Below are 8,000 nucleotides of genomic sequence, written 5' to 3' on the forward strand. Positions count from 1 at the left end.
TCCACCACAATTTTATACTAGTAACACTATACATAGGTATTTATTGCCTCAATAAACTTATTTTCTAGAGTCCATAAATTTATTTTTTAGAATGTGGCCCCTGGACCCCACCTAACAGGTCTGTTACTTGGGCAAGTTATTTATTGTCTAGATTGACAAATTTTATAAAATTGTATTTATTTCATAAAATTTTAATTTATAAAATGTTAATTTTCTTTTATGAAATTGGTAAATCTAGGGATTTAGTCTGTTTTTTTTTTAATATTGGTACTTAACCTAAAATATTTGCCAATTTTCCTTTTTAATATATATCAGACAATGTTAAGAATTTAGCTGCGAAGATACCAATATATTTGTTGGCTTTTTTCACTTTGTGTAGTTATTTTTGTATCAAACCTGTATTATTGCACAACATAAAAGAAAGCTTGCTCCTTGGAAACCATTAGCCTTAAGGACTTACTAGGTTAAAGCTTAGCATGTTAAATCTGAGGGTCACCTTACCTTCTTTTAAAGATGTTTTTCATGGGTTGGTAAAAAGTCTTAAAATGTTGGTAAGGATGTGAAACAACTAGAACTCTCATATGTTGCTGATGAAAATGTAAAATGGTGTACTGCCATATGATTTCACTCATATGTGGAATTTAAGAAAGAGGGAAAAAAAGAGAAAATGGACTCTTAAATATAGAGAACAAACTGGTGGTTACCAAAGGGGAGGTGGGCAGGGGTATGGGTGAAATAGGTGAAGGGGATTAAGAGTACACTTATCATGATAATCATTAAATAATGTAGAAAATTGTCAAATCATTATTTGGTACACCTGAAACTAACATAACATTGTACGTTAATTATACTGAAATTAAAAAATAATAATTTTCAAAAAGTGATGTACTACTTTGGAAAACAGTTTGGCACTGATTTGCCATACAACCCAAATATTTTATTCCTAGGAATTTACACAAGAGAAATAAAAACATATGTCCACACAAAATTTGTATGTAACAAATGTCCATAACAACAACTTTATTCATAGTTGTCCCAAAATGGCAACAACTCAAATGTCTATTAACAAGTGAATGAATACATACATTTTGGTATATCCGTACCACTACTCAACAACCAAAGGGAATGAAGTACTTAATATACACAACAACATGGGTGAATCTCAAAAGATGCTGAGTGAAAGAAAACAGGCACTGAGTACACACTATAAGATTTTATTTACATAAAATTTGAGAATAGTTAAATTGTAATCACTGAAAGTAAATCATTGGTTTGGAGGTGAGGATTGACCACAAAGGGGCTTGAGGGAACATTCTGAGTAATGAAAATTTTCTATATCATGACTATGGTAGTGTGTACACAACTGTATACATTTGTCAAAATTAATCTAACTATACTATGCATGAGTGTTAAGACATGAGTGCTTTTAACTTTAAGTTATACCCCAATAAAATTAATTTAAAAATAAATATATATTATATATGACATATGTGTCTATATGTATTATATATATATTATGACAATGGAATGGAATAATGTTCTTAGTGGTTAAATTGCCTCTTAGCCAACATGCAGAATGCTAAATATCCACATCTTTTTTCTTATTTTTTCTTTCTCTAAACTTTTATAGAAGTATCATTTTTAATAGAGCTACATCAACAATATTGATTAAATTTGCAATAATTTGAAAACACAGAGGACATTTCCTTTAAAAATATAAGCAAAAGCTTCTTCCATCTGGTCTCTAGATCTTTTTATTCTTATGCCAAGTTCTTTATACTAATTGATCAACTGAGTTATGCATTCATTTACTTTTTCACAAGTGCTTCTGCTAGTTCTAAGTTAGGGACATGACCTTGAACAAGATAAACATGGCCGCTGCTTTCACAGAGTTCACAATCTATGTGGTGATGGTCAGAACACAACTATACAAATACAAGTAAGAAATAATTTTAAAGTCTTATAGATTTGAAGTCAATAGAAAAGACTGAAAAAGAAACTGACCTCCTTTTGATGAAGTCAGAGAAGGTTTCTCTGTAGCCTCTTGAGGGTAAAAGCTATGTCTTTTCCTTCTACCTTTTCCTTCCTCACTGCTGACCACAACAAAATGCTGACAACAGAATTTGCAATCAAGTTACTGTAAAAACTGATTTAAAAATATAAAGCAAATATATATGCATTAAAGTATGGAAGGGCATACATTTGAAGCATGAAAACTAGTACCTGATGGAAATATTCCACAATTGAGGAATATAAAACTAATTATATAATAAGGAAATTAAAAAGAAATTTCAGGCTGGATAGAAAATAAACTAAGAAAACAATAGCATGTAAAACAGTTCAATATTTTGGCATTTGAGTTTGAGATTAAAAGAAAAATAGATGAAAAGAGGAAGGAACAGGAACCATAACCAAGAACTGAAGGACAGATGGGAAGGTGGGCTACTTAGCTCAAGATCTGCCTTTTGTATTTGCAGCAAGTATCAGTTTTGGAACCAGATATTGTTGCACTATATTAGTTCTGTTTAAAGTACTAGGATGAGTCCCCCCCTTAGTTTGGGGGTAATGCTTTACTCATAACCTTTCATGTATTTGCCTAAACTCCTCTAGAATACAGTTGGACTTGCTCCTCATATGATCTTCTGATGTGTTTTAAACAGCATGGGACTCCATTTTAATTTTACATCTAAAGCCTCTGGGCTTTAGTTGCTTTACTATTTCATTATTTAATATGCATGTATTCTATGAAAAATGATATGATTCACTTTAATCTAGAATTTCCTTTTGTTTGCATAATTTAGAGAATCCAAGTTGTATTTGTATTTGTCTTTGGAAAACAGAGCTACTCTCAGAGGTCATTTCCTTGAGCTCCAGACCCCTCACCTCACAGCCTAGAGTGGTGCTGGGCTCTGGAATATGGAGACAGCAGGACCTGCCTGTCTGTGTGTGTGCAGCCGATTTGAAGATGCCATCTTGGATGGGAGACTGGGTTTGGAGAGTCCTGTGTTACTTCCTGGAGTTCTTGAGATGCAGTCTCTTAAGTGTGAGTGGAGAGGCCTGGAGAGCTTAGGTACTCAGTGTCTGGTTTATCATGGAGATCAGCCATGTCCCAAATTATAGTGTGTTCTTCCTTATGAGGCTCAGCTGTTCTAGACTGACATCCTGCCGCCTGCAAGTGGTCCTCCTGTCCTCATTCCCTCTTTCTCACATCTGGGTCCTTCAAAGGATCATCCTTTCTCATCTGTGTTCAGGGAACCTGGAGCAGAGCCCATGTCCTCCCAAAGGGCCCCTGGCTTCTGGTACCAGGGGAATCTGCTTAGCAGATGGCAGCTACTGCACAGCCTGGCTCCTGATGGCCAGAGCAGCAAGGGTACATGTGGCACTGCAATGGGCTAGGGCAGGGTTGGGGGAGCAGGGAGTCTTGGTGAGGCCAGGAGTGCAGCAGAGAACCGACCTCCACAGAGCCCAGGCTATCACATCTCCAGCTGCGGTTTCAGTCCAGCACAGAAACCACACATGAAGCGTGGTGAGCACAAGGTCTCTGTAGCCCCCAGGCTGGGGCTCTACAAGTCGAGGCAGGGTCATACCCAAGAACCAAGCCAGACCTAGCTTCCCCCTGTGTGCTCCTGTACCTGCTCCATCAGGTTGTCTGGGAACCAGACAATAGACCCTCAGGATCCCAGTGAAGCCTTTCCCCCTTTGGCGTAAAGGGCAGCTCTGTCCTAAGGCTAAGCCCATACACACATGGATCTGTTTCTAGCCATACTGTTCTCCTCCACGGGTTCTAGGATCACTTTATTATTTAGCTGACAGCCACACAAGGAGTGCAAATGCAGGCCCAGCCTCAGGAGAGGGTGCCCACCTGTTGCATCATCTTCAGCCACCAAAGCCAAGAGAGTCAAAAGTTCTCAGGCTCATTCTGAGGGACTGGGTTTTGTTTTATTATATTTTTCCTAGTTCACTCTACAGAGGTGCAGGGAGGAAGTCTAATGCATGCTCGCCACTCTATAACAGCTGGGCACTGTGCCCTGCATTTCACTCCATGCTCAGGGGGGAATCTGTTTGAGATCCTCTCCCTCTGCTCCCCGCCCCCGACTCTCTCTCTCTCTCTCAAATAAAATAAATCTTAAAAACAAAATACAAAACAACAACAAGCCAAACAGGGGTGCCTGGGTGGCTCAGTTAGTTAAGTGTCCAACTCTTGATTTCAGCTCAGATCACAATCTCAGGGTTGTGAGATTGAGCCCTGGGTCAGGCTCCACACTGGGCATGGAGCCTGTTGAAGACTTTCTCTCTCCCTCTCACTCTGCCCCTCCCCTCCCCATTCTCTCTCTCTCTCTCAAAAAAAAAAAAAAAAAAGAAAGAAAACAACACAATAGAAGAGAAATAAAATATCTCTCTTGTCTAGAATATAGAAGAATATTTATGGCTATATATGGTATATGAACTCTGGATAAATTTTGCCTTAATTTTTCATATTACAGATATAAATTACAAAGAACTCCTTATACCATCTCTCTCAAGTTTGCCCAGAGGTTGAAATGAGAGGTATATAACAATCTAAAAATATATTTATTAGCAAATTAAGAATTCACTCAAACTTTAATGGTAGAAAAAGTTGTGCAGCTCTCAATATAAGAAAGGGGAGGGTGAGAAAGAGCAGAATGAAAACTTAAGATAACCTACTTAAAATACTTGAAAATTTAATAAAATGCAAAGAGAGGGAAGATAATTCTCAATGTCTGAACAGTGTAAAGTCAGCAAATATAACAACTAGTGCACCCCTCACAGGTATTGGTCTTGACAAGTTGCAATTTTGAAGAAAATACATTTGAGAAAAGTTTACTCTGCACTTTAAAAAACTGGAGTCACAGATTTTAGGTTTTTTGAATCCTTTAAACGTCTTTACTGTTCCTTTCCAAGAAAGGACTTTCAAACTCCCCCACAGTAAAACAGCAGTTGCCACCTGCGCATTTTTTTCTACCATTGAGCATACCTAAGAACAAGTGCATGATGTTAATTCCTATCTGATAATGTGCTCAGGGTTCTCCCTGAGGCACTGCATGGCTCTCATGTGAGAGCTTTTCTTATTAATATCATTAACAATCAATCAGTTTATGAAGGAATGTTCTTGGTGTCTGAAAATGCTCTTTGGTATCTTAACTTTTGGAATTTAATCTCTATTTCTCTTTTTTAAATTAATATATTTGTAGAATACAATTAGTAATCTTCTCTTGAAAAGAAAATTGATCATCTTTCAGCTTTGGGGTTTAAGTGTTCCCACAAAAACAGGAGGCGCAGCACTTCCACAGAAAGCTAAATTATATGTGCAATGACAGTGCACCCTGATGCAGATAACTGAGAATTATCAATAGAAATCTGTTCACCCCAGTCAGCGCCTGCAGTAATGGTCCTGGCAACCCCAGTGGGTGACAGCTACAGCTCAGCTGGGGCTGGAGCAGGAAATGGCTCTTTGTATGAACAAAACAGGCTTAACTGTACTCAGCATTAAAAAAGTCTGCTGGGAAAATACTCATATTCACTGACAGGAGCTGGTGGGCATGTTTGCAGGATTACTAAGGCCTTTCCACACTCCCCAACGGTCCACACATCAAGAGAGTGTCTGGAGAAGAGGTTGGAGTATAGATTCTGGAGCCTCACAGGTCACATGGTTCTGCCACTCCCCAGTTGGGTGACTCAGGACAAGTCACTTACCCAACAATTCTGGCAGTTTCCACACCTGTATTATGGGGAAATTAATTCATGTTAAAAAGGATACTGGTCTGGCTATTTAGTAAAGCTGATCCCTCATTATTACCTCAGTCCCTGGCTCACTGTCGGTAACGACGGTTATTGATGGTGTGAATCAGAGCCCCCACGTGTGTTACAGTGAAAAAGAGTTTAGTGTCACTGCAGTAGTGCCTCTATCATTTCAGAACTCAGTCTCTATGAATGCCTTGAGGAGCAATGATGGAGTGCTCCCAAACTTGATGTGCAGAAGTCTTTATGCCCACAGTAAAGGCACATGAAAAGGGGAGGGTCCCCATGTGCATAAATTCAGATTACCCCAAAAGGAGACAGTGTGCTCTGAACTCTAATGCTTTTAGCAGTTAAGAGCTTTTCCAGAACCAAAGGATTCAGTAGGTCTGTGGGCCACTCTCTCCAGAAAGGATCTCCAAAGCTGTGATTGATTGCTCACCTTATCAGAAACAAAAGACACACAGATAGATGGTAGATGATGATCAATAGGTAATTATATGAACCATGCTACAATATACATAATACAATAATACATTGTGAGGTTTATTAAACATGTATAAAAATAAATACTAAAATAATAGATAAAAACAGAAAGCATTGTTTAATATTTCACTAATCATTCTGGCTGGATAACATCTCAGTGCACAATAGACATTTAGGATAAGATTAATTGTTCTTAATCCATATTTTAGGTCTTCCTGACTAATTTGGGTGGCTGAATTTTGTTAGGTCAGATTAATTTGTCCTTGGTAATTACCAGAAAAATGACAAATAGAGTTTACAAGTAATTAGAATCTGCCAACTAAATATTCTCTCTGCTGTTCCCTATGCTTGTATTAATAGGACCTTCAATCTGCAGGTTCTTTGAAGGAATCTTTTTAAGCTATTTGCCCATTTTATGAGAGTTATTTGGTCAAAACTAGATGATATAATCAGTAAATCCACATAGAGGAGCACCTATAGTCTATACTATGTTACCATATGCTGAGAGTGAACCAGCAAGAAACCCCACCATCAGCTTTTCTGTATTGGGGACAGCCCTCTATCAAGAACTATGCAAGGCCTAGGAATTTATTGAACTTGCAAACTAGCAGATAAGCTTATTACTGTTCCATGGATGCTGCAGAAGACACCACTTGGGTGAGAGACAACAGACTTCATTATTCATGACAAAAGCAATAGCAAGGGTTTCATGTCTCCAGCAGTTCCCCAAGTCCCTCAAATACCACAGGCGTGATGCAGAGGGTCTACAATGGATGTCTGCACATGCCATAGGTTGCAATATAGTAGAGATATAGGGGAGCTGGGAAGATTCACCTTTTTACAGTGAACAGTAGTAAATCTCTTTTTCTGTGGGAAAATAGTATTTCACCTCTCAAGGTTGCTTGCTGTATGTACAGCCCTGAGAAATGCTTGCATAAAGAATAGTCAAGGCCTTGTATTCTTGTTATATCTAGACAGAATGTGCAGGGATGCTCAGGGTTCTTGGCAGATTGATTCTCCCAATACTTTTCTCTCAGGAGACTTCCTGAATCCCATGTAATAGAAAGCATCTGATAAGGACCATGGGAGGGAACCTGGCTGTTCTGCCTGTTAAAGATGAGTAAAGTATGCGTTCTTCTACTGAAATAAAGATGAATATTTAAAGGTAGGTTCTGATAGTTTCTTCCCACACCCAAATTGACTTTTTGTGTAATTCTTGGGGCATATATTTATCCCATTGGAGACCACTGCCTTGGAGGAATGATCTCAAAGTTTCTATTTATTTGACCAGTATACGAACAGAGCTCTTGGTGCACCAGAATTAAGACTTAATTAATACTTTTCTTTCTTTCTTTTTTTTTCAAATGAAGAATAAAAAATATCTAACATGATTTACATTTCTTCAAGAAAGACAACTTTAATATTATTCAAAGAAAGAACACTTAAAGCATTCATAATTTCAGAATTATATGCAGTTCTTTCTAATTGAACAAGCTATTTTTAAGAGAAATTTATCATATTATCCTTACTGTTTTAATTGTCCTATGAACCTGGATGTCTGCTCATTCTTGAACTGACATCTTGGAATTACTGTGTTCATAGTGCATAGCAAAGAAGTCCAGGAGACAGCTGCAAGTGTGTCCTGTGTCATGTTACTCATTCATTCTCTTCACTAATGCATTTTAAGGTGTTCAAAAGGTGCTTGCAAATTGATTGAGGAATGGGAAACCCTGAGGGGATAAAACCTACCAGTGTGA

This window comes from Leptonychotes weddellii, chromosome 14, assembly GCF_054177405.1.
Source record: "Leptonychotes weddellii isolate Sample4059 chromosome 14, ASM5417740v2, whole genome shotgun sequence".
NCBI classification, from domain to species: Eukaryota; Metazoa; Chordata; class Mammalia; order Carnivora; family Phocidae; genus Leptonychotes; species Leptonychotes weddellii.